At 42.8% G+C, this 26,134-nt stretch overlaps 1 pseudogene; it reads left to right on the top strand.

Moving 5' to 3' along the window:
• Nucleotides 1-26,134, top strand: LOC116972586 (annotated as a pseudogene).

Raw genomic sequence — 26,134 nt, 5'->3', positions numbered from 1 at the left:
ATGGTAATGGCATCAAAATTAAATGGTGTTCAAGCTAAAGTAAGAGAAAAGGCACCATCAGCTTTATTTACCCACTGCTATGTGTTGTATCTATGTAAGACTGTCCTTACAGTCACCATAAGAGGGCTCTGCCCCTATATGTATGTTTTTCTCTGAATCAGTCAGGCAGCCATTTTGGCTTGAATACACCCACTTATTGGCACGGCACAACGAGTCGATATTGAGTTATTATCCGTCAAACACAACATCTGGCGACGAGGATGGCTAGTTTAACTCTCGCTGCCCCATCCCCATTCTTAGAAAGTCCAGGAGAGCCTCCTGTACCATGGACACGATGGTTCGAAAGTTTCACCAAGCGGCCTGGACGGCGTGGCCATATCGGACGCTCGCCGCCGAGCGATCCTGCTGCATTGCCTCGGAACGGAGGGACAGCGGATCTTCGCACAGTTTGACAGTGCTGCAACGAGTAAGTACAGTGATGCTGTTACTGCACTTGGCAAATATTTTGGCCCAAAGACAAGTGTGATGATAGAGAGATACCATTTTCGTCAACGTTCACAGAGATATGGCGAACCAGTGAAGCAATTTGTTTCTTTCATTGATAGAACTAGCTGCAAAGTGCAATTTTGGGGCACCGACTGATGAGTTGGTGAGAGACCAGCTGATAGAAAAGACTTATATCCCGCGGATCAGAGAGCGCGTTCTAATGGAGGATGACGATCTCAAACTCGAAAAGGCACAAGAATTAGCCGTGCAAATTGAAAGTGCGATGCATGATGCCAAGGTGCTCAAACAACATTCGATGGCAAGCACTGAGGAAGCATCTGGTCATTCATCTCACCAGAAGAACACAGCGCCAGTGCAGGGCATTCAGAAACAGTCAAAAAACAATTGCGCAAACAAGCAGTGTCCGAATTGTGGCCGGACACACGCTCCCAAGGAATGTCCAGCTTACATTAAACGGTGCAATGCGAGTTCAAAGCTGAATCACTTTGCGAAAGTCTGCCGGTCGTTGAAAAAGAAAGCGTCATCTGTCGGCATTGTAGACGATGAATCTCCGGGTGTACACAATGTATACTCCATAAAGGCCAGGATGTTCGGTCAACAGGTGCTTTCAAAGACTGCATGGTCGAGAATGCTGGGACCTCAGTATCGCTTCTCACCCGCTACACCCGCCAGAACCTCATGGACATCGGTGACCAGCATCAGACATCTGTTTCGAATGTCTTTCATCACACGCATAACACTCCAGACGACTATGGACTCCGGTAAGAGCAGGGGAGGGGGCCTCTGTATCTACGTGCATGAGAACTGGTGCAACAACGGGACAATCATAGACAAACATTGTTCCCCTGACCTTGAGTACATGTCTGTAAGATGCCGGCCTTTTTTTCTACCGAGAGAACTAACAGTAGTGATTGTCACGGCTGTGTATATTCCACCCGACGCCAATGTAAACACGGCGCTCTCTCTCCTGCTGAACACCATTACCGAAAAGCAGCGGGCCCACCCCGAAGGTGTTCACATAATTGCAGGGGACTTTAATAAGGCCAACTTGAAGACTGTACTGCCGAAATTTTATCAACATGTCAAGTGTTCTACTAGAGGGGAGAACACGCTGGATCATGTCTACACCAATATTAAGCACGTATAGAGCCATTCCCCTCCCCCAACTTGGCCAGTCAGATCATCTCTCCCTCCTGCTCTCCCCAGCCTACACCCCCCTCAGACGCAGTGCCAGGCCCACCATAAAGTCTGTTACAACCTGGCCGGAAAATGCACTCTCCAAACTACAGGACTGCTTTATACAGACAAACTGGGACATATTCGAACACCAGGATCTGGAAACTTTCACAGGAACGGTACTGGACTATATCAAGTTCTGCATCGGAAACGTGACTGTGGACAAAAACATTCGGGTTTTCCCAAACCAGAAACCCTGGATGTCCAGCCAGGTCCGCACACTCCTTCAGGTCAGGTGACAGAGCTCTGTACAGGGCTGCTCGAGCCGATCTGGAAAGTGGAATAAAAAAAGCCAAGGCGGACCATAAGAGGAGCATAGAGTCCCACCTGTCCAGCAATAATACACGGGAGGTATGGCGGGGCATACGACATCACAAACTACAGAGGCTATGCCACAACGACAGAAGACCTGAGTGCGCCGCTGGCAGAGAAGCTAAATTGCTTCTTTTCCCGCTTTGAAACATCACAACAGCAGCACCCATCTGCTACAGCCCTGCTCCCACCCTCACCTGGCTCCTGTACTACTCCACTCACTGTAAGGGAGAACGATGTCAGACGGGTGCTCCTGGCAGTGAACCCCAAGAAGGCTGCCGGCCCGGATGGAGTGCCTGGTAGGGTGCTTAAAGCGTGTGCCCACCAGCTCACCGGCATCTTCACCAGAATCTTCAACCTCTCCCTGGACCAGGCAGTTATTCCCATCACCAGCCTAAATGATTACCGTCCCGTGGCCCTCACTCCGGTAATCACGAAGTGCTTCGAGAGATTGGTCCTCCAGCACATCAAGGACTATCTCCCTCCAGACTTCGACCCCCACCAATTCGCCTATCGCCCAAACAGATCCACAGAAGACGCCATCACCGTAGCTCTCCACTCTGTGCTGAGCCACCTGGAGCAGGGGCAGAGCTACGTCCGGATGCTCTTTGTGGATTACAGCTCAGCTTTCAATACTATCATTCCGCACATTCTCATCGACAAACTGGTCACTCTCGGCCTCCCCACTCTCACATGTGCCTGGATAAAGGACTTCCTCACCAACCGGCCCCAGACTGTGAGACTCGGCCCCCACCTCTCCTCCACTCGCATGTTGAGTACCGGCTCCCCACAGGGCAGTGTGCTAAGCCCCCTCCTATACTGTCTCTACACCCATGACTGTAGTCCGGCCCACAACAACAACCGCATCGTCAAGTTTGCTGACGACACTACAGTAGTCGGACTCATCTCAAGGGGAGACGAGGCAGCCTATAGAGAGGAAGTCCTGAAGTTGACAGCCTGGTGCTCAGAAAACAACTTGGCTCTGAACACCAAGAAAATAAAAGAGCTCATTGTCGACTTCAGGAGGCACAGCACCGACTTAGCCCCCCTATACATCAACGGCGAGTGTGTGGAGAGGGTCTACACCTTCCGGTTTCTCGGCGTCCTCATCTCCGCTGACATCTCCTGGACAGACAACATCACAGCGGTCATCAAGAAGGCTCAGCAGCGGCTGCACTTCCTGAGGGTCCTCAGGAAGCACAACCTGGACTCCAACCTGCTGCTGACCTTCTACCGCTCGTCCATTGAGAGCCTGCTGACATACTGCATTACAGCATGGTACGGCAGCTGCACCATGGCAGACAGGGAGAGACTTCAGAGGGTAGTTAGGGCAGCACAGAAGATCATTGGCTGCCCTCTCCCCTCCCTGATGGACATTTACACCCCCCGCTGCCTCAGCAGGGCGAAGAACATCATCAAGGACAGCTCCCATCCTGCATTTGGCCTGTTCGACCTGCTGCCCTCAGGGAGGCGCTATAGGTGCATCAGAACAAGGACAAATATACTCAAGAACAGTTGCTTTCCAAAAGCCATAACCTCTCTGAACTCACACATGCACTGACTTCACAGCCTAACCCCCGGACTTCCATCTATCCACCTACTGTAATTTGTACTGTAACTGTAATTTTTAATATGTGCAATAACCCATACTGTGTATATAGGAATCCTATTTATTCACTCTATTCACCCATTGTCTTTTTATAGATATGTATATAGCGCCGCAGAACTGTGCACCTTATCCACCCCCCCCCCCCCTTTGTTTTGTTTTTGTTTTTTGAACTAATCACATTTCTGCACTGAGTACGAGCTGCTTTTAATCTCATTGTACATGTGTATAGTGACAATAAAATGGCATTCTATTCTATTCTATTCTATAAATGTTTCTATTTTGAGTGTAGACCTCTACAATAGGTCTTTTTCGGACTACCTACTTGTTACCCCGAGGGACACTCTTCGATCTTATGATGGTTCAACCCGACCCACTGTAGGGCTACTTTATGCTGTGTGCCGAGAAGCGTTTTCATTCAAGTTTGTTACCCCATTCACGGAACTACCTGAATTTTTAACATATTGTGTAAAAATATTATATAAATCATACCTGAAACTCGTCAAGACCAAAACCTGCACATTTTGTTTAAATATGAGAAAAACTTCAAATTTTCCGAGTAGTAATTGTCCAATCAATGCACGTTTGCATTGAGGTCGGACGCAAATTGACCAATCCCGCGCTTTGTTTCATGGTCGCTAGGCAGCGAGGACCCTGGGATCATGGCTGCCTCCTAATTACATCAATAGCAATAGCAAGGTTTCCAAGGAATAAAGGTAATGCTCACCTTGTTGATAATTTTGTTTTTCAATTGATTTATCTTTATAAAGTTATGATGTGAACTGTTAAATAAAAATGATAAATAACAAATATAGAACTAGGGTTAGGGTCAAGGTCAGTCGGTCGGTCGGTTGGTCGGGCTTGTCGGTAGGCCGATGGATGCTGCGGAGGATCGGTAGGGCTGTCGGGCCGCTGGTGGGTGGTAACAGTGGCCGAGCCGCCAGTAGGTCATGAGAGTGACCGGACCGCTGTTGGATGGTGAGTGTGGTTGGGCCACCAGTGGGTGCTGCAAGTGGTCGGTTGGGCTGTCGGTAGGCCGGTGTTGCAGCGAGCGAGCGAGCGGTCTGAGTCGGCGCTATGGGGGGTGCTGAAAGCAGCCTGGGTGGCATGCAGGACAGTGCTGCTCCCCACCATCATCACCACGATGATCCAGAAGGGCATGCTGGCCGAGGTGGAAGCGCTGTGGGGCCACAGGTATGGAGCCCGCAGTCGGTCCCGAAGCGGCTCCAGCTCCAGCCGTGGGCAGCTCTGGAAGGGGGCGTGTTAGGGTTAGGCATTTTCCTGTCAGTGGAAGATGCCTTAGCCTTACCCTAGCCTGGCACTGCCCCAGTCCCACTATGGCCGTGACCCCCACTCTGCACACTGGCAGTCAGTGGGGTTCAGTAAATGGGGGAACCCACAGGAACATCCCTCACCCATTAATAAAGTGGGTTCAGGAGGCGGACCTCTGAATACATATACATATATATATACATATATATATACATATATATATACATACATATATATATATACATACATATATATACATACATATATATATACATACATATATATATACATATATATATACATATACATATATATACATACATATATATATACATACATAGATATATACAAACATATATATATACACATATATAGATACATATATATATAGATACATATATATATAGATACATATATATATATATATATATATATATATAGATACATATATATATAGATAGATACATATAGATAGATACATATATATATAGATACATATATATAGATACATATATATATACATACATATATATATATACATACATATATATATATATATATACATATATATATACATACATATATATACATACATATATATATATACATACATATATATATATACATACATATATATATACATACATATATATATATACATACATATATATATATATATATATATATATATATATATATACAGTGGCTTGCAAAAGTTTTCATACCCCTTGAACTTTTCCACATTTTGTCACGTTACAACCACAAACGTAAATGTATTTCATTGGGATTTTATGTGATAGACCAACACAAAGTGGCGCATAATTGTGAAGTGGAAGGAAAATTATAACAAATTTTTTAACAATTAAAAAACTGAAAAGTGTGGCGTGCAAAAGTATTCAGCCCCCTTTACTCTGATACCCCTAAATAAAATCCAGTGCAACCAATTGCCTTCAGAAGTCACCTAATTAGTAAATAGAGTCCACTTGTGTGTAATCTAATCTCAGTATAAATACAGCTGTTCTGTGAAGGCCTCAGAGGTTTGTTAGAGAACATTAGTGAACAAACAGCATCATGAAGCCCAAGGAACACATCAGACAGGTCAGGGATAAAGTTGTGGAGAAGTTTAAAGCAGGGTTAGGTTATAAAAAAATATCCCAAGCTTTGAACATCTCACGGAGCACTGTTCAATCCATCATCCGAAAATGGAAAGAGTATGGCACAACTGCAAACCTACCAAGACATGGCCGTCCACCTAAACTGACAGGCCGGGCAAGGAGAGCATTGATCAGAGAAGCAGCCAAGATCCACAGCTCAGGTGGGAGAATCTGTCCACAGGACAACTATTAGTCGTGCACTCCACAAATCGGGCCTTTATGGAAGAGTGGCAAGAAGAAAGCCATTGTTGAAAAAAAGCCATAAGAAGTCCCGTTTGCCACAAGCCATGTGGGGGACACAGCAAACATGTGGAGGAAGGTGCTCTGGTCAGATGAGACCAAAATTGAAGTTTTTGGCCTGAATGCAAAACGCTATGTGTCGGAAAACTAACACTGCACATCACCCTGAACACACCATCCCCACTGTGAAACATGGTGGTGGCAGCATCATGCTGTGGGGATGCTTTTCTTCAGCAGGGACAGGGAAGCTGGTCAGAGTTGATGGGTAGATGGATGGAGCCAAATACAGGGCAATCTTGGAAGAAAACCTGTTAGAGTCTGCAAAAGACTTGAGACTGGGGCGGAGGTTCACCTTCCAGCAGGACAACGACCCTAAACATACAGCCAGAGCTACAATGGAATGGTTTAGATCAAAGCATATTCATGTGTTAGAATGGCCCAGTCAAAGTCCAGACCTAAATCCAATTGAGAATCTCTGGCAAGACTTGAAAATTGCTGTTCACAGACGCTCTCCATCCAATCTGACTGAGCTTGAGCTATTTTGCAAAGAAGAATGGGCAAAAATTTCAGTCTCTAGGTGTGCAAAGCTGGTAGAGACATACCCCAAAAGACTTGCAACTGTAATTGCAGCGAAAGGTGGTTCTACAAAATATTGACTCAGGGGGGCTGAATACTTTTGCACGTCACACTTTCCAGTTTTTTTATTTGTAAAAAAATTTGAAAACCATGTATCATTTTCCTTCCACTTCACAATTATGTACTACTTTGTGTTGGTCTATCACATAAAATCCCAATAAAATACATTTACGTTTGTGGTTGTAACGTGACAAAATGTGGAAAAGTTCAAGGGGTATGAAAACCTTTGCAAGCCACTGTATATATACATATATATATACATATATATATATATATATACATATATACATACATATATATATATATATACATACATACATACATATATATATATACATACATATATACATATACATACATATATATATATATATATTACTAAAAGTCTGATCTTGACCGCTTTTGGCCCACTGTGCTGCAATTTCCGAGAGGACGCCGCCAGCTACGGTCGTCATTTTTGGCCACCTTGCTCAGAGCCCCCCTCCACCTTCCGTGACCGGAGGATTTTTCCCATAAATGAAAAATCAGAGAGATATTAATGTTTTTAACAAATTCGCCATTCTCTCTGCTGCCCCCGCTGGCGGCAGGGGGAGGGACTATAAAAACCGGAAGTGTAGTGCCTCACTCAGTCTCTGCCAGACCCAAGAAGCGAGAGGATTACGGCTCTCTGAGCTGCGAATAACACTGAATGCACGTCTACTCCATGGTGAGTCCCCTCGATGTGGTTGTCAGGTGGCTGCAGCCCAATTGTTCGCCTCGCCTTTTTAAAAAAGTTTGGGTTCACAAAATGAATTTTGGTTGTCAGGTGGCTGCAGCCCAATTGTTTGCCTCGCATTTTAAAAAGTTTGTGTTCACAAAATGAATTTTGGTTGTCAGGTGGCTGCTGCCAAATTGTTTGCCTCGCCTTTTAAAAAGTTTGTGTTCACAAAATGAATTTTGGTTGTCAGGTGTCTGCTGCCAAATTGATTGCCTCGCCTTTTAAAAAGTTTGTGTCCACAAAATGAATTTTGGTTGTCAGGTGACTGCTGCCAAATTGTTTGCCTCGCCTTTTAAAAGGTTTGTGTTCACAAAATGAATTTTGGTTGTCAGGTGGCTGCTGCCAAATTATTTGCCTCGCCTTGGTTTTTAAAATAGTTGCAACAGTTTTCGGATGGATAAAACGTAAATAAATATTTTATTAGATCAGGACTGTGTTTAATTGCAAAATTGGCGCTCATTCCATGACTTCCGCTTCGTGGCAAGATGGCGCAGATGATGTCATTTCCAGTTAGCGTCAAGATGGCACTAACTGCGCCATTTCCGGTTCGTAGCAAGTTAGCGCTGACTGCAGAAGGCACAGAGTGAAGATGTCGTTGAATAATTCAAGAGAGCTTACTGCTCTGCCTATGGTGAGTGTGTTTGTTGGATGTTATTTAAAGCACGTTTTTGCTTCACCAGCAGCCGCCTCTATAGGAGGCTTTAAACGTTTGAATCATTCGGTTTACACACTGTATGTTCACCACGTTCTGAAGTTACTTGTCATTTTAGTATTGGTTGTGAGTCTGTGTGAGTGAGTCTGTCTGTCTGTGTGTGTGTGTGTGTGAGAGAGTGTCTGTGTGTGCGTTTTTGTATATGTGTGTGTATGTGTGTGTGTGTGTGTGTGTGTGTGTGTGTGTGTGTGTGTGCGTGTGTGTGTGTGTGTGTGTGTGTGTGTGTGTGTGTGAGAGCCTGTCTGTCTCTGAGTCTGTCTGTGAGTGTGAGTGTGAGTGTGTGTGTGTTTGTATTTCGTAGTTCAGAGCTTATTCGTTATGTTTAATAGCCTGATGGCTGTCAGGAAGATGATGTTCCTCAATGTGGATGTTACAGTTTTCAGTTTACAAAAGTCGGACGTGACTCCAGAAGTCGGGCATAAGTCAGTCAGTCCACAAGCTGTGATTGTCTGTCAGTCCAGAGGCCATGAGTCAGTCAGCCCCCCCCCCCTCCCCCCTGGCATCCCCACCTCAAGACGCTGCCCTCTGCCTGGCTATAGGATGCGCACCCTCCTGAAGCCGCCCCCATCCCTCGGCTGCAGGACGTTTGCCACCCCCGGGGTGGAAGATTGCAACCTTCACGTGGTCCGCCCTGTTTCGACTAATGCAATCAACTCGACGTGCACAAGCAGAAGATCAAATAGAACAAGTTGTCCTACAACTTTAGGCTGTGCACGCCGCACAAAAGAAGAAGCCACCCCCACCCCACCCCGACAGCCCCCGCCTCAAAAAAATGTTTTGCACAAATTCTTCAGTGAGTCCAGAGGATTGAGAATTACAAATTACAACCGCTCAATCTCTCTATATTAAAATTGTCTCTTTTTTTTATCAACAGCAAATAGCCATCAAGAGGCAGTGAGCAACAAGAACTTAATAATTTTCATCTTTAACATTTAAATTGTTCTTATATTTTAAGAGTAATTCACAATTTAGACTTTAATAAATCCTTTTTCCACTTTTCATGCCTGCGTGTTCTTCATCACAATGGGAACCAAATAGGCAGGAATGGCTGCTCTGTGGGAGAGCCGCTAAGAGTGCATAGGGGGAAGTTGTAGGGAGATGGACTGAATGTGTGGGGGGGAGGGGAATGGCAAGGAGCAGAGTGGGGGGGGGGGGGGGTATGAAGGGAGGAGGGGTGACAATGAACTGCCAGCATACCAGGCATGAGTGACTGCACTGCCAGCCCACCAGCCGTGAGTAAGTGAACTGCCAGCCCACCAGCTGTAAGTGACAGAACTGCCAGCCCAACAGCCGTAAGTGACTGAACTGCCAGCCCAATAATCCATTCAGTCCACCCTCTCCCCCTTCTCTCTCACAGTCTGTCACCAGTTTTGGGCAGAATTTCTGGCAGTTTCTCATACTGCCAGCCTGACAGGTCCGAGTGACTGTACTGCCAGGCCTCAGTGACTGAGCTGCCAGCCCAAGCATCCATTCGACCCACAATGTCTATACTAGCCCTCTGGAAACTAGTACCTTCGGCCCACAACACCCATACTAGCGCAACAGAAAGCCCCCCCACTGGCGCGCAATATTGGAATTGGTTGAGGGCTGGAATATTGCGTTGGGTGACCAGCCCTCCCGTGTGATGCTGGGACCCAACGGGTCCCACTTAGTCTAGTACATATATATATACATATACACACACACATATATACATATACACACATACACAGCGGAAAGCTGTGAAAGAACCACCGTGGCCTAAAAATCCATCAGGCAAGAATGAAATGCTCGGAGAAGGAGGTGCAGCGCACAGGCCTTGAACCTGGTGAGACGCAGGAGGAGCCCGGCCAGGACTCACCCCACAGAGCCCAGTCCCTCCACGCACTAGAGTCTCCCAACCCCTGCATAGTCCCACAGCAACGGTTTGAGTGGCCCCCAGCCAGCAACCGGAATGAATGGCTGCAGTTTGACAAAGATGTGACCAACATCATTCAAGCCACAGCCAAAGGAGATATAGATTGCCGACTCCAAACAATGACTGCCATCATAGTCAGTTATGCATCGGAAATATTTGGCCATCGCGAGAAAGGTAACATCAAGCCCACCACCTAGACCAGGGGCGGGGAACCTGCGGCTTTCTAGGCCATTAAGTGCGGCCTTTTGAATGAATCCAAATTTTGTAGAACAAATCCTTTTATTTTTATTATATGTTTTTGTTCGTCTTTTATTATTTTTATTTTAATCTTAAAATGAATGTATTTAAAATACCAAAGAGTTAAATAAAATTCAACAAAATAATCCTTCCCGACTGATGGCCACAATTAAAACATTAGTAAGTGATGAGGGCTATTTTAACAAAATAATGTACATTTTGAAGTATATCTAGTTGAAGTTTCTTGGATGCGGCCTTATTAGATTACAGCTAACTTGATGCGGCATTCCAACATGAAAACGTTCCCCACCCGACCGACACCATGAACTGCAGGGCCACCAACTGCTGCTGGAGCTTCGAACCCTCAAAAACCAGTGCAAGACATCTACCGAAGAGGAGAAGCAAGCTTTGGCCGACCTACGAAACATCCTAAGGAAAAGGCTTATGACCCTCTGCAGAGCAGAGTGATACAGGAGAAGAGGAAGAGAGAGAGCTAGGGAGCGAGCTGCGTTCATTTCCAATCCCTTTGTCTTTACCAGGCGATTACTTGGGGACAAGTGCAGTGGCCGCCTCATGTGCTCAACAGGTGAAGTAAATCGCTTCCTCCATGACCCCCTGAGTGATCCAATGAGGGAACAGGAGCTCGAACCCAACCAAGCTCTCATCAGCCCAGGCCCCCCCCAACAACAGAGTTCAATCTGAGGGAGCCGAGTCTGAAGGAGGTCATCAAGGCGGCACGCTCAGCCTCTGCTCCAGGCCCTAGTGGCGTACCATACATAGTGTACAAGCGCTACCCAGAGCTCCTTCGACACCTATAGAAGATCTTGAAGGTGGTATGGCGAAGGGGGAGAGTAGCTGACCAGTGGAGGTGCGCTGAGGGAGTTTGGATCCCGAAAGAGGAAAACTCAAAGAACATCAATCAGTTCCGGTCAATCTCACTGCTGAGCATCGAAGGGAAGGTGTTTTCCCAGCATTGTCTCCTGGAGATTAACTGAGTTTCTCAAAAACAGCTACATCGACCCCCCCAGTGCAGAAGGGTGGGATTCCAGGAGTTCCTAGCTGCTTGGAGCACACTGGAGTAGTCACGCAGCTCATTAGAGAAGCACATGAAAACAGAGGCGACCTAGTTGTTCTGTGGTTGGACCTTGCCAATGCCTACGGGTCCATACCGCACCAACTGGTTGAGGTTGCACTACACCGACACCATGTTCTCAGCAAGATCAAGGTCCTGATCCTGGATTATTACCATAATTTCAGGCTGAGGGTGACTTCTGGGTTAGAAACATCAGACTGGCATCAGCTTGGAAAAGGAATGACGGGCTGCACCATTTCTGTTATTCTTTTTTGCTCTTGCCATGAACATGGTGGCCAAGTCAGCCGAGGTGGAATGCAGAGGCCCCCTAACCAAGTCTGGTGCACGACACCTAGCTGACGACCTGACCTCAACGACCAACACCACAGCAGTCATCAAAAGAGCACAGCAGCGGCTCCACCCCCTCCGGAGACTCAGGAAAACAGGTCTCCCTACTGTTCACCTAACCAGAGATGGAACACGCTGTCACAACATGGAGGGGACCGGGGCCAGGGGGGACACAATTTCTTGGCGGCCGCGCGCGCATGCGCACACTCAAACACACACGCGAGGCATCGGAAGCTTCAACCGTGCGCCTCTGTGAACGGTAATTAGCTCAGGATTCTTCCAGTTTCCAGCCCCGCGACGTGGATGTCTCTACTCGTTCGAATGAGTCAATTACTGCAGTTCTTTTTTTTTTTTTGAAAATATTTTTTATTGGAGATAGGTACATAACCTATTACATCATTACAGTCTTACATTTTTAAATTGATAATATTGTCAATTATTATTACATTGTCTCCAATACCTTTTGCCTTTTTTTTTTTTAAACTAGATAGAACTAAAGAGATAGGTGAAGTAAAGAAAGATAAGAAAGATAAGAAAAACAAAAAAAAAAAAAACAAAAAAAAAAAGTAAAAAGATAGTTAAAGAAGAATGGAAAAATTTATTAAAATAAAAAACTTAATTCGAGATATATTCGTACATTTCAAAGTATAGCATTTCATCCATTCTTTAGCCCGAGTGCTAGTCAGGTTCCTGTGCTGAACTATTCTGACCCTTTAAGTAATCAATAAAAGGAGACTGTTCCAACGAATAATTCCTGTTTGTCCAACAGGGAGAATCTGATTCTTTCCACGTTTAAGGTCTCCGTCATTTCTATAATCCACATTTTGATTGTGGGGGCCGTAGGGCCTTTCCAAAATTTTAGAATTAATTTTTTTCCTGTTATTAAACTATAATCAATAAAGTTTCTTTGTGTTGTTCTAAATGTTTGATTTAATTCTAATATTCCGAGTATTATTAATTTTGGATCTGGGTCCAATTGTGTGTTGGTTACTTTAGATATTATACTGAAAATATTTACCCAGAATTTTTTAATTTTTATACAGTTTGTAAACATATGAGATAATGTAGCTTCTAAATGTTGACATTTATCACATATAGGTGAGATATGTTGAAAAATTTTATGTAGTTTTGTTTTTGAATAATGTAACCTATGTATTACTTTAAATTGTATTAGAGAATGTCTGGCGTTTAGTGAACACTGATGTATGTGTTGCAAACTTTCTTCCCAAGTATCTTTCGTTATTACTTGATTTAATTCTTTTTCCCATGTTTGTCTGTGTAAGTCTGTCGAAGGAATGTCACTGTCTAATAAGGTATTATATATATAAGATATTAATTTTTCTGTATTAGGATGTTTGTTCCAACATTCATCAAGAATTTATGAATTTCTAATTCGAAAATTTTGAGAGTTCGATTTTACATAATCTCTAAGTTGAAGATATCTGAAATAATCATTTCCTCGAAGTCCATAAGTCTGTTGCAACTCCTGAAATGTCAGAAAAGTGCCTTCCTTGTAAAGTTGTCCCATATTTTTAATTCCATCATTCTTCCATTGTGTAAAACCCCCGTCCAACCATGAAGGCTTAAACAAAGGATTATTCACAATTGGAAGAAAAAGTGATAAATTATCAAATTTTAATGTCCTTTTTAATTGTTTCCAAATTCGTATAGCACTAAATATTATAGGGTTTTCCCTATAAATTTTTTTGTTTAATTTAGACGTAGCAAATAATATCGAACCGATATCAAAAGGTAAACAATCTTCCTTTTCCATTTTTAACCAGTCTGGTTGATGATCTATTTCTTCCAACCAGAAATTCATATTTTTGATATTAACTGCCCAGAAATAAAACAAAAAATTAGGTAAAACCAAGCCTCCATTTATTTTTGATTTACACAAGTGTCTTTTGTTTATCCTATGATTCTTATAATCCCAGATAAAATCATTAACAATAGAGTCCAATTTAAAAAAAAACGTTTTTTGCCAGATATATCGGAATTGTCTGAAAAAGGTATAATATTTGCGGTAAAAAAATCATTTTTATGGCATTAATTTTGCCAACCATTGAGATAGGAAGTGTTTTCCAGTATTGAATATTCTTATGTAGTTTGTTCAGTAATGGGGGGAAATTTGCTTTAAATAATGATGTATATATCTTAGTTACATAAATACCTAGATATTTAAATTTTTCATTTACTATTTTAAATGGAAATTGTTGTATTATCTGTTTGTTATGTTCCCTTATTGGCATAATTTCACTTTTATTCCAATTTATTCTGTATCCTGAAAGTGAACCAAATTGGGTTATTAGCTTTAATAAGTTTGGAATACTAATTTCTGGTTTTGTAATGTAAATTAATACATCATCTGCGTATAGAGAAATTTTATTCACTGTGTCCTTTGTGTTATACCCATGTATTTCCGGATGCCCCCTAACTCTTTCTGCCAGTGGCTCAATAGCGAGCGCAAATAATAATGGAGATAACGGGCATCCTTGTCTACAACCTCTAGATAGGCTAAATTTAGATGACAACCTTTGGTTTGTAAATATTCTAGCCGTGGGATTTGTATATAACAGTTTTATCCATGTACAGAATTTCTCCCCTAGCTGCATCTTTTCCATCACCGAAAATAAATAAGACCATTCGACCTGATCAAATGCTTTTTCAGCGTCAAGTGAGATTATTGCTAGATCTTCATTAATAATTCTCTTGGAATATATAATATTGAATAATCTTCTTAAATTATAATATGAGTACCGTTTCTGAATAAAGCCTGTTTGGTCAGGGTGTATTAATTTATTCATCACTGTACTTAATCTATGCGCTAGTATTTTAGTTAATATTTTCTGATCTGTATTTAAAAGTGCAATTGCTCTGTATGATCCCGGGTCTTCCGGATCTTTATCAGCTTTAGGAATAAGTGTTATTATAGATTCATTTAAAGTGTCTGGAAGTTTCTGTTGAGTATAGATATACTCATACAGTCTTTGTAAACGTGGGCAAAGCAAATCATAAAATGTTTTGTAAAATTCGGAGCCTAAACCATCTGGTCCTACTGCTTTACCATTTTTTAAAGAGCCAATAGACTCCTCAATATCCTTTATCGTAATCTCCCTTTCTAATAATTCTCTATCGTTTGAATCTAAACCTTTTAAATTACATTTTATTAAAAAATCTGCTATTCCTTCTGATTGTGCTACGGTTTTAGTTGAATAAAGGTTATGATAGTATTGGAGAAATCTATCATTTATGTCCTTGGGCATTTTTAATAATTCTCCTGTCTCTGTTCTAATTTTATGAATTATTTTTTCCCCTTCCATTTTTCGTAACTGACGTGCTAATAATTTTTGTGGTTTGTCTCCAAATTCAAAATGTAGTTGTTTGGTTTTTTGATAAAGTTTTATTACTTGTTCTGAATACATTTTATTTAATTTATATTTCAATACAGCAATTTTATTATGTTTTAAAGTAGATGGCATTCTCGCATTTTCTATATCTAGTTGCTTGATTTCACTTTCCAATGTTTGTTGCTTAATCCTATTCTCTTTATTATAAAATGCTTGAGCAGAAATTAATGTACCTCGAACATAAGCTTTGAACGTTTCCCACATAAGAGAAGTAGGTGTGTCAGGGTTGTCATTTACCTCAAAAAATATTTGAATCTGTTTAATAATATATTCCTGGCATGATCTTTCGTTCAAAATTTGTGGGTTAAATCTCCAATATGCTTGTTTCTCGGACATTCCATTTAATTTAATCATGAATGTTACAGGTGCATGATCTGAGATTATAATGTTATGGTATTTTGAATTATAAATAAATGGGATAAACGTAGTCAACTAAAAAATAATCTATTCTTGAGTATGTTTTGTGTACTGGTGAGTAGAATGAATATTCCCGTCCAGTTGGGTTTTCTATTCTCCAGACATCCTTAATATTAGTGGTATTAATAAATGAATTTAAAAATACACTTGATTGAGATTTTACTTTTTTTTGCCTTGATGATCTATCTAAGTATGAATCTAATGTACAATTGAAGTCTCCTCCAATTATTAATTTATATTGTGTAAATTCAGGAATTTTATTAAATGTTTTATTAAAAAACGTGGGGTTATCAAAATTAGGCCCATAAACATTTAGAAGAATCACTTTTTCTCCATTTAACTCTCCAACTAATATAATATATCTACCATCAATATCCACTATTGTTGAAGAGTTCGTAAAAGGTATTCCTTTACGAATTAATATTGCAACTCCTCTGGACTTGTGGGAAAAGGAGGAATGATATGATTCAGCGATCCACTTAGCTTTAAGTCTATGTTGAGATTCCTTTTTAAGGTGTGTTTCTTGAAGAAATATTATATCTGTTTTGATTAAATTTAGATGTGCCAAAACTTTACCTCTCTTAATTGGTTCATTGATTCCCTTGACATTCCAACGACAAAATGTTATTCCCTGACCCCCTCTTGTCATGTTAACATCTTGCATATTGTTTCTAAGGTGGTCTATAACCGAGCAGAAGGTACAACACATAGAACCTGACCCTGCTCCCGAACCTCAAATAGATGAATTTAAAATCATATACGTCGCTCTTCCGAACACATCTCCTTGTATTAGTCTTATTTTTCCATTCAAACATTAAGTTATAAAAATATTTAAAGTGAAGAAAGTGATAGAGTTGGTTAGTGTAGGGTGAAAGAAAAAGAACTACATCTACAATTAGTGTAGTTAGTGATAGCCACACTAACGTGGCTAGAATTCTAAAGACTTCCGTAGCCTTTGTAAAAAAAAAAAATTCCCAGCTCCGTGCCCGAAGAAAAAAAAAAGATTATTTCTAACATTCAAATAACTTCTTTGGGAGTAACAAACTTATTTACATACCCATACATACACACACACAATATATATATATATATATATATATACCCATATGTATACATACATAAGCACGCAACCCTGCAGAAAAGTTCAAGGACAGCAAAAATTCACAACGTTATTATTCTCTACATATCATATTAATTTTTTCGCTAAATCTATAAATTTAATTTTAAATTGAAAAATAAAGAGAAAAACCGTCAAACTTTATTATGACGTAGGCTAATTTACCTCTTGCATATCTTCCTATATAATATAAGTATGTAATTCATTTCTACGTTAATCGAAGACTATTAATTATTAATCATTGTTATCAATCATATACAGTATTAACTTTTTATGAGAAATGTTAATGTTAATAATTTTAGTGGTAATATGGATATTTAATAAGTATTAGTTGTTACATATATAGTTAGATATGAATATACAGATAATAATAATGATTAGTAAACAAAAAAAAAAAAAAAATTACAAAGATCACGGTTTTATCCAATGTCCTCCGTCGATTTCGGTTTCCGAATGTCCTTAAAGCTCTTGAAAGAACTTTAAAGGTCCTTTTAGATCTGGCGGTCCTGTTAGTCCTTGACTCCTAAGAAGTAATGTAAATTCTTCAGTCTATGGTCATGTTACCGACTTCTTTGGCATATTCCAGTGCTTTTTCGTGGTCTGTAAAAAAGTGCTCCTTGGACTTGTAGGAGACTCTTAATCTTGCGGGATAAAGCAAGCTGTATCTCAAATCAGGTACATTCTTCAATATTCTTTTTGTCTCAGTGAACAGCGCTCTTTTCTTGAAGACTTCTGCCGGATAATCTCGGTAAATACTGAATCTCACACCTTCAAAGAGGAGCTGTCCGCCTCGAACAATTTTCTTCATTATATCGTCAAATTCATGATCCAGTTGCACTTTTACGATAATTTGTCTTGGATGGGCATCATCTTGTATACGACGTTGCTGCGCTCTATGAGCTCGACCAAGTGAAGGTTTGTGATCCAATTTTAAGGCTTTTTGTAATAGGTCTGCCACAAAATCCCGATTACTGCTGTTCTGTACCACAGGTTTAAAAAACACTGGACATCATGCTGGACAATATAATATAGGACAGGACACTTTCAAGCAGCTTGTCCTGTCGTATGTTATGTTGTCCACTGTCCAGCATGATGTCCAGTGTTTTTTAAATCTGTGGAAGATTAGTAATCTCCGGAGAATTTGGATAAGTGATGTTTCGGGTCGGGACCCTTCTTCAAACTTTAGACCCTTCTTTCACCCGGAACGTCACCTGCCCATGTTCTCCACAGATACTGCCTGACACGTTGAGTTACTCCAGCATTTTTTCGTAAACCAGCTTCTGTAGTTCCTTGTGTTCCAAAATGTAATGCTTTATAAATGTCCAGAGATGCTGCCTGTCCAGGGGAGTTACTCCAGCACTTTGCGTCCGTCTCCCTGGAGACCTCGTTTCCCACGCAAAGTGACATCTACCGTGCATACATTGCCAACTGTTGTTTTGGCACGGCCCATCGTTAAAATGCATCAGTCTCTGTGATATTGGAGTCAATTCTCCTCAACTGCTTGGCGTTAACGGAGAGCTCCCGAAGCAGAAGGCGTCCCGATATGAATAATGACACGTTTCACTTAACTAAACACAAGACCGGACGGCAAACACATATCAAAAATTAAAACTCTGTGCCCGGTTGGCGCAGTCCCGACAGTCCTGAGAATTCATGCAGCTATGCTGTAGGGGAAAAAAGTGGACAAAAAATATATTCCGCTCGGTAACCCGCCCCAGACCTGAATGCCAAAAAATACCGATAAATAAATGAAGGTGATTTTAAATATCCAGCTGATATTTACACCGTGAAAGTTTTAACATATAGGTCAAATAAGAAAATGGTGTAAGCTCCAAAGACGTGGGTAGGTTAATGGGCTTGATGTAAATGTCAATGTGCGGGGATCGCTGGGCCGAAGGGCCTGTTTCCATGCTGTATCTGTAAAACTAAAAACTAAATAGGGAATATGAAGGACAGTGGGGAAAGAGGCCCAGAAATTTCAGTAGTGTGAAGAAGGGTCTGGACCCGAAATGTGGGAGACAATAAATAGGAAGAGCGGCGTGCTTCGTAACTTTGTCAGCGCCGTAGGTGACTGCTATTCGTATACATTGTGTATGCAAGCAAATAATTTCACCGTGCCTCGTCACATGTGACAATAGATTATTCCTATTCCTACTCCTTTTCTTCAGAGATGCTGCCTGAGTTACTCCGGCTATTTGAGTCTACCTTCGGTGTAAACTGGCCTCTGCAGTTCTTTCCCACACAGCTTCCATACACGACCAGCTAGAGCGCAGCGGACATTTTGGGATGGGATGAACGCGTTTGTCTTCCCAGGTAATGGGAAGCGCGGCTCATCTATCACTGGGTTTCCAGCCTCCCAGTATTCCCAACTTGAGATACCGGAATGCCACGGCGGTTAACGTAATTATACCCGATATATGTCCTCCAGAGACACGCAGTTACAATCAAATGGCTGAAGTCCAAATGACTGAATAAATTTTATCCAAATACTTCTCCCATTTGTGATAAATGTTTATCTCAAAATGCCACTATAACACACTCTTTTGTTTCCTGCATAAAACTTCTGGAGCGATATCTTTGAAATATTTACAAAATTATTCAAGATAAAAATGGAGCCTAACACTGAAATGATTATACTTGGAGTAACGGGAGACGGGAACAAATTGAACACATTTCAAAATTCATTTTTAAATTATGGGTTAATAATGGCAAAAAAAACATATACTTAAATTTTGGAAAAATACACCCGTACCAATGCTTAAAATGTGTATTTTAAACATGTTGGACACAGCACATCTTGAAGAAATGCGATTCCTCCTAACAGATAAATCAGACCAATTCTTAATGAGTTGGTCTCCATTTATCGACTTCTTGGAAGCATATGGTGCAACAAAATCGAAAAAAACAATTGTTTCAGGACTAGGTGAAGGATGGTCAAGAATATAAATACCTATCTCCTGTAATCTCCTACTTACTACTCTCTCTCTTTCTCTCTCCTTTTTCTTTTTTTCTCTTTTTTTTCCCCACTTTCTCTCTTTCCTCCCTTTTCCTTTTCACACACCATACATCACACGTTTTTCTATTTTTTAATTATCTATTCTCTCTTTCTTTCTTTTATTAATAAAAAAAAATGAAGCTGTACATAAAATGTAACATGCCAATATATATTAGGCACCTTGGTGCCACATTACTGTACTTACTTCTAATAAAAAAATCTTTTTTTTAAAAAGACTGAAGTTGAAATCCCACCAGGGCGGCGATGGGATGTAAATTGTTATTGGTTATGGTGTCAACAAAGCTATGACAGACGACTGTAAAAACACCTGGTTTTCTCTTGCTTCTGTGCAGGAATCTGACATCTTTGCCCAGTGTGATACACGTGCAATTCCTGGTCGCCCGTAACGTGACCGACTCTGGAATGGGCGAGCAAGCCATTCGGTCAAGGACATTGGCCTTGTCAATAACAGCCAGAAATATGAATAAATATGTTTTTTTGCCAAACACAAAAATGTTGGAGGTCTTCCAGTATTTTATTATTTATTTGTTCAAGATTCCATCACCTGCAATCTCTTGCGTCTCAATGTCACTAAGTTAGGTGGCGCGGCGGCACAGTGGTAGAGTTGCTGCCCCACAGCGCCAGAGCCCGGGTTCGAGCACAACTTATGACGTTGCCATCAGCCAGGCTTCTGCTGGAGCTGTCGGGCTGGGGTGACTGTAGGGCTCTGAAAACGTTGTTTCCCAGGACTGGGGTGAGTGTGAAAGGGGTGATGTTTTGAGCCGCTGCTTTTTATACAGTTAAGTCGCGACGGTGGGACGGCTACTCTGACGGACATACTGGGTGAGTAGAGAGACACACACGGCTATCCCTCTGGTCTATGGACCTTGTTGTCGGGGGGAAAAATAACGTTAATGTTCAATTTACCTAATCTTTGTGTTAGAAGTTTACCAACGTTTTGAAGAGAGATAAATTAAGGGAATAAAACAATCTTACTAGACCCAAAAAGTTGGGGTAACTCAGCCAAGAAGGGTCGAAACATTTTCAGTCTGAAGGGCTCGACCAGAAACGTCACCCATTCCTTCCCTCCAGAGATGCTGTCTGACCCTCTGAGTTACTCCAGCTTTTGGTGTCTATCGTCGAGGTAAACCAGCATCTGCAGTTCCTTCCTACACAACAGAACAGTACGAGGTGCGGTTAATGTTAGAGGCTGCTCACTAACCTCACTATGTTTACATCGTCCTCTCTGGCAATGAATAAATATAATTTGGTTACCGTATTATTGGGGTGGAAGATTACAACCTTCACGTGGTCCGCCCTGTTTCGACTAATGCAATCAACTAGACGTGCACAAACAGAAGATCAAATAGAACAAGTTGTCCTACAACTTTAAGCTGTGCATGCCACACGAAAGAAGAAGAAGTCCGTATTATTGACTACAACCGCCCGTCTGGATGCCTTCTCTTCAAACATCTCCGTATTGGACCGTCAGACATTTCGATGTTCACAAATCAGCCTCCAAAGTTCAAATGATAATTGTGCCGCGCCTGACATTTTAAAAACACATCTCCCGTTAATTGTATTCAAAGGAACGCATCATACTTGGTGTAGGGTCAGTTCACACAATTATATTATGAGGAGTAATGAATGGATTTCGATGCAGCAATTAACACTGACAGTTAACACATCGTTTTCGTGAACGGACCTTGCTTCAAGTATTTCGCGTTCCTTTGAATAAAATTAACGGGAGATAGACAATAAACAATGTCATTAAAACTCAGATGCATCGAGGCATTTAACACTCCATTCTATTCCTCTGACACGAAAACAATGTGACACAATAATAATTACTAAGGATGCAGGATAGTGGATCGATAGCAGTTAGCAGTTAACAGTCACAAAGACAGTTAGCACATCGGTTTTTTTGTCAGAGGAATGCAGTGATGGCCGAACGACTCGAATCGAATGTCTCGACTCGAAACAAACGAGTTTAAACGAACAAAATTAAACCCGACATACCTTACAAAGCTTGTAACATGAGGGGGACAGTCCCCCACCTCTGAAAACATGGAGGGGACACATCCCCTCTGGCCCCCCCGAGTTTTCCGCCAATGCACCTAACAACCTTCTACAGGGGTACCATTGAAAGCATACTGACCTACGGCATCACTTCCTGGTTTGGGAGCTGCAAGGCCTACGAACAAAGACAGCTAAACAGGACAGTGAAGGCAGCCAGTAGGATCATTGGTGCCCCACTCCCTTTCCTGTTGGAGTTCTACCAGAAGCTCTGCATCTGCAGAGCCATCTACATCATTAAGGACCCTTACCCTTTGTGCCTCTGACATTTTCAGGTCTAGAGGATGTGGTTAGGCATATTAAGCCGTCGGGTTCCCCTTGTGATGCTGTCCCTCCTCTTCTTTTTAAAGAGGTTTTCCCGAGTATAGGGCAGTCGGTTCTCGCCATCATAAACAGTAGCTTGTGTTCTGGGGTTGTCCCCGTAAATTTTAAACATGCAGTAGTGCAACCACTACTTAAGAAGCCCGGCCTGGACCAAACTGTTCTGGCCAATTTTAGGCCGATCTCCAAGTTGCCATTTATCTCTAAAATCATGGAGAAAGTAGTTTATGCTCAGCTGAAACTCTTCCTGGATGAGCACAATATTCGGGAGGTTTTCCAGTCTGGATTCAAAGCTATGCATAGCACAGAGTCGGCTCTGCTAAGGGTTTTTAACGACATCCTCCTGGCAAACGACTCCGGTAATTATGTGGTTCTTGTCTTGCTGGACCTATCTGCCGCCTTCGATACAGTGGACCATGGAATTTTAATTTTCCGATTACAGCGCCAAGTGGGCATTTGTGGCAGTGCCCTGGGATGGTTCAGGTCCTATCTGGCAGACAGAACCATGCGTGTAAGCCTTGCTGGCTTTGAATCCTCCTCCACTCCCTTGGCATATGGGGTTCCACAGGGCTCAATTTTAGGGCCCCTGCTCTTCTCTTTATACCTACTTCCTCTGGGCTCAATTTTACGAAGGCATGGCATCTCCTTTCACTTTTACGCAGATGATAGCCAGTTATATATGCCACTCAGGAAAGAAGACGACTATTCTCTAAAATCACTTCTGTCCTGTCTTGAGGACATTAAGTCCTGGATGGCCTTAAACTTTCTGGGACTTAATGAAAAAAAGACAGAGGTGATTTTGTTTGGCCCCAATGGCTGCCGTGAACCTCCCTTTGTTGACTTGGGTCCACTGGCATTGTCCGTAGAGCCAACAGTTTTAAACCTGGGTTTTAGGATGGACGGTGATTTTAAACTAGATAAACAAATAGGCGCGGTGGTTAAGTCCAGCTTCTTTCACCTAAGGAAGCTGGCAAAGGTGAAGCCCATCCTCGAGCGGCAGCATTTTGAAACAGTAATCCATGCCTTTATTACATCTAGGCTGGATTACTGTAACGCACTCTACTCTGGAGTCGCACGAGCTTCATTGGCTCGTCTCCAGCTGGTTCAAAATGCTGCCGCTTGCCTTTTGACCGGAACTCGAAAGAGGGAGCACATTACGCCAATTTTGGCCTCCCTTCACTGGCTCCCAGTGCACTTTCGAGTTCATTTTAAAATTCTGTTATTTGTTTTCAAATCGTTGAATGGGCTCGCCCCGCCTTACCTCTCTGAGCTGCTCCACCTATATGCTCCTGCCCGGTGCCTCAGGTCAGCTGATCAACTGCTCCTTGAGGTACCAAGGTCTAAGCGGAAGCTCAGAGGGGATAGAGCCTTTTCTGTTGCTGCTCCGGCACTCTGGAACACCTTGCCGTTGCACATCAGACAGGCCCCCTCACTGTCCATCTTCAAATCCTCCCTAAAAACTCATTTTTATTCTTTGGCTTTCGACACTGGCTGAGACATTGCTCCTGTTCTTAGTGCTTTTAATGTCTTTTAATTTTTAGTGTGTTTTTTATAGTCCTTCGTTTTACGGTTTTTAATGGTTTGTAATAGCTTTTTGTCCATGAGTTCTCATGTACAGCACTTTGTGGCAACTGCAGTTGTTTAAAGTGCTTTATAAATAAAGTTATTATTATTATTATTACCACCCATCCCACCACATCTTCTCCATTCTGCCATCTGGGAAGAGGTACAGGAGTATCAGTTGCAGAACCAGCAGGATGCTCCACAGCTTCTTCCCACAAGCAATAAAAATGGTTAATGGACTGTGTCCCCTCCCCATACACATGCACCCCCACATCTAACCTCGCCCAACACCATGACAGCTAGACACCAGTCATGGTGAAGTCACTGTTCGGTTTGAATGTCTGTTTTTAGTTCAATTAGGTCTATTTTAGATATGATCATTTTTAAGTTGTATGTATTTATTTCTGTTTTTATTAATTGCACTGACAAAAACTGATGAGAACATTTTTTTGTTTCTTCTGTGTATGCAAGTACTCGGTGAAATGACAATAAAGTAAATACTGAATTAGTGACAGCCCCCAATAAGAACGTTTATGGAAGACCATCACCACAACACTGGTCCCAGGAAGTAGGTGGATCCTACAAGGTCTTGAGAAACTTATCACCTGGGCAGGGATAAGTTTCAAGCCAACAAAGTCAAGGTCCATGGTGCTGAAGAAGGGGAAGGTGACTGACAGATTCCACTTCTTACTATCCGGAACTGCCATTCCCTCCATCACTGAGCAACCTGTCAAGAGTTTGGGGAAGCCTTTAGACGCAACTCTGAAAGACTCTGCCGCCATTCAAAAGTCCATCGAAGACCTTGAAGCCTGTCTCATCAAAGTCGATAAGTCAGGTCTGCCAGGCAGATTCAAGGCCTGGATCTATCAGCATTTCATCCTGCCCCGAGTCCTGTGGCCTCTGCTGGTTTACATTGCTGTTCCATTGACCACAGTTGAGTCCCTCGAAAGGAAGATCAGCAGCTTTCTCCGCAGGTGGCTTGGCCTTCCCCACAGCCTCAACAGTGCTGCACTGTATAGGACCAGTAACATCTTGCAGCTCCCATTCAGTGGCCTCACGGAAGAGTTCATGGTGGCGCGAACAAGAGAAGCTCTGCAGTGCAGGGACTCCAGGGACCAGAAGGTGTCATCGGCTGCCATTGAGGCGAGAACAGGGAGGAAATGGAGGGCGGAGAAAGCAGTGGAGGTGGCAGTCACGCCTAAGGTAAAAGGCATTGGTGGTAGTCATGGCAACTGGCAGAGCGGGTTTGGGATACTTCCCTAAGGCACCGGTTGGCAAGGCCCAGGGCAAGGAGAGACACCATCTAATCCAGGAAGAGGTCCGAGCAGGTGTGGAGGAAGAGCGTGCGAGCAGGACGATGGGGCTCAGGCAGCAGGGAGCGTGGACAAGGTGGGAGAGCATACCGCAGCACAGGATTACCTGGTCAAACATCATGCAGGCAAGACTTCCAACGTGCCCCGTTCTTTGTCCAAGCTGTCTACGATGCCCTACCAAGCCCAGCAAACCTCCACATCTGGGGCAAGAGCGAGATACCTTCCTGCCCACTTTGCTCTGGAAGAGGATCATCAGAACATCTCCTCAGCAGCTGCCCAAAGTCCCTTGGGCAAGCTCGCTATCGGTGGCGCCATGGCCAGGTGCTCAAGGTGGTTGCTGAGAGCATAGCCACTGCCATCGGTAACAGCAAACACCACCACGCCCCAAAGAAATCAATCACCTTCGTCAAAGCAGGAGAGAAGCCGCGACCACAACCAAAAACAAGGACGGGCCTCCTCTACACAGCCACTGACTGGCAGCTGCTCGTCGATCTGGGCAAACAGCTGAAATTTCCACAGCACATCACAGTAACATCACTCCGGCCAGACATGATCATCACCTCCGAAGTGACAAAACAGCTGATCATTCTGGAGCTGACAGTGCCCTGGGAAGAGCGTATTGAAGAGGCTAATGAGAGGAAACGCGCAAAGTACCAGGAACTGGTAGAGATGTGCCAGGACAGCGACTGGAAGACATAATATGAGCCCATAGAGGTGGGCTGTAGAGGCTTTGCAGGACGCTCACTCTGCAAAGACCTCAACCAGTTGGGCATTACGGGGCTGGCAAAGAAGAGGGCCAATCAATGCTGGGATGCAAATCAGGGCCGTATCAATCCCGGCTGGGTCGCCTGGGCGAGGGTGTCTGATGTTGTGAGAACCGAAACACCCGATGTGCCTTTCACATATGCATACACATACACTTACATACACACATAT

The sequence above is a fragment of the Amblyraja radiata genome, chromosome 4, assembly GCF_010909765.2.
Source record: "Amblyraja radiata isolate CabotCenter1 chromosome 4, sAmbRad1.1.pri, whole genome shotgun sequence".
NCBI classification, from domain to species: domain Eukaryota; kingdom Metazoa; phylum Chordata; class Chondrichthyes; order Rajiformes; family Rajidae; genus Amblyraja; species Amblyraja radiata.
The sequence above is the reverse complement of the archived record's forward strand: the minus strand, read 5'-3'. Positions and strand labels throughout refer to the sequence as shown.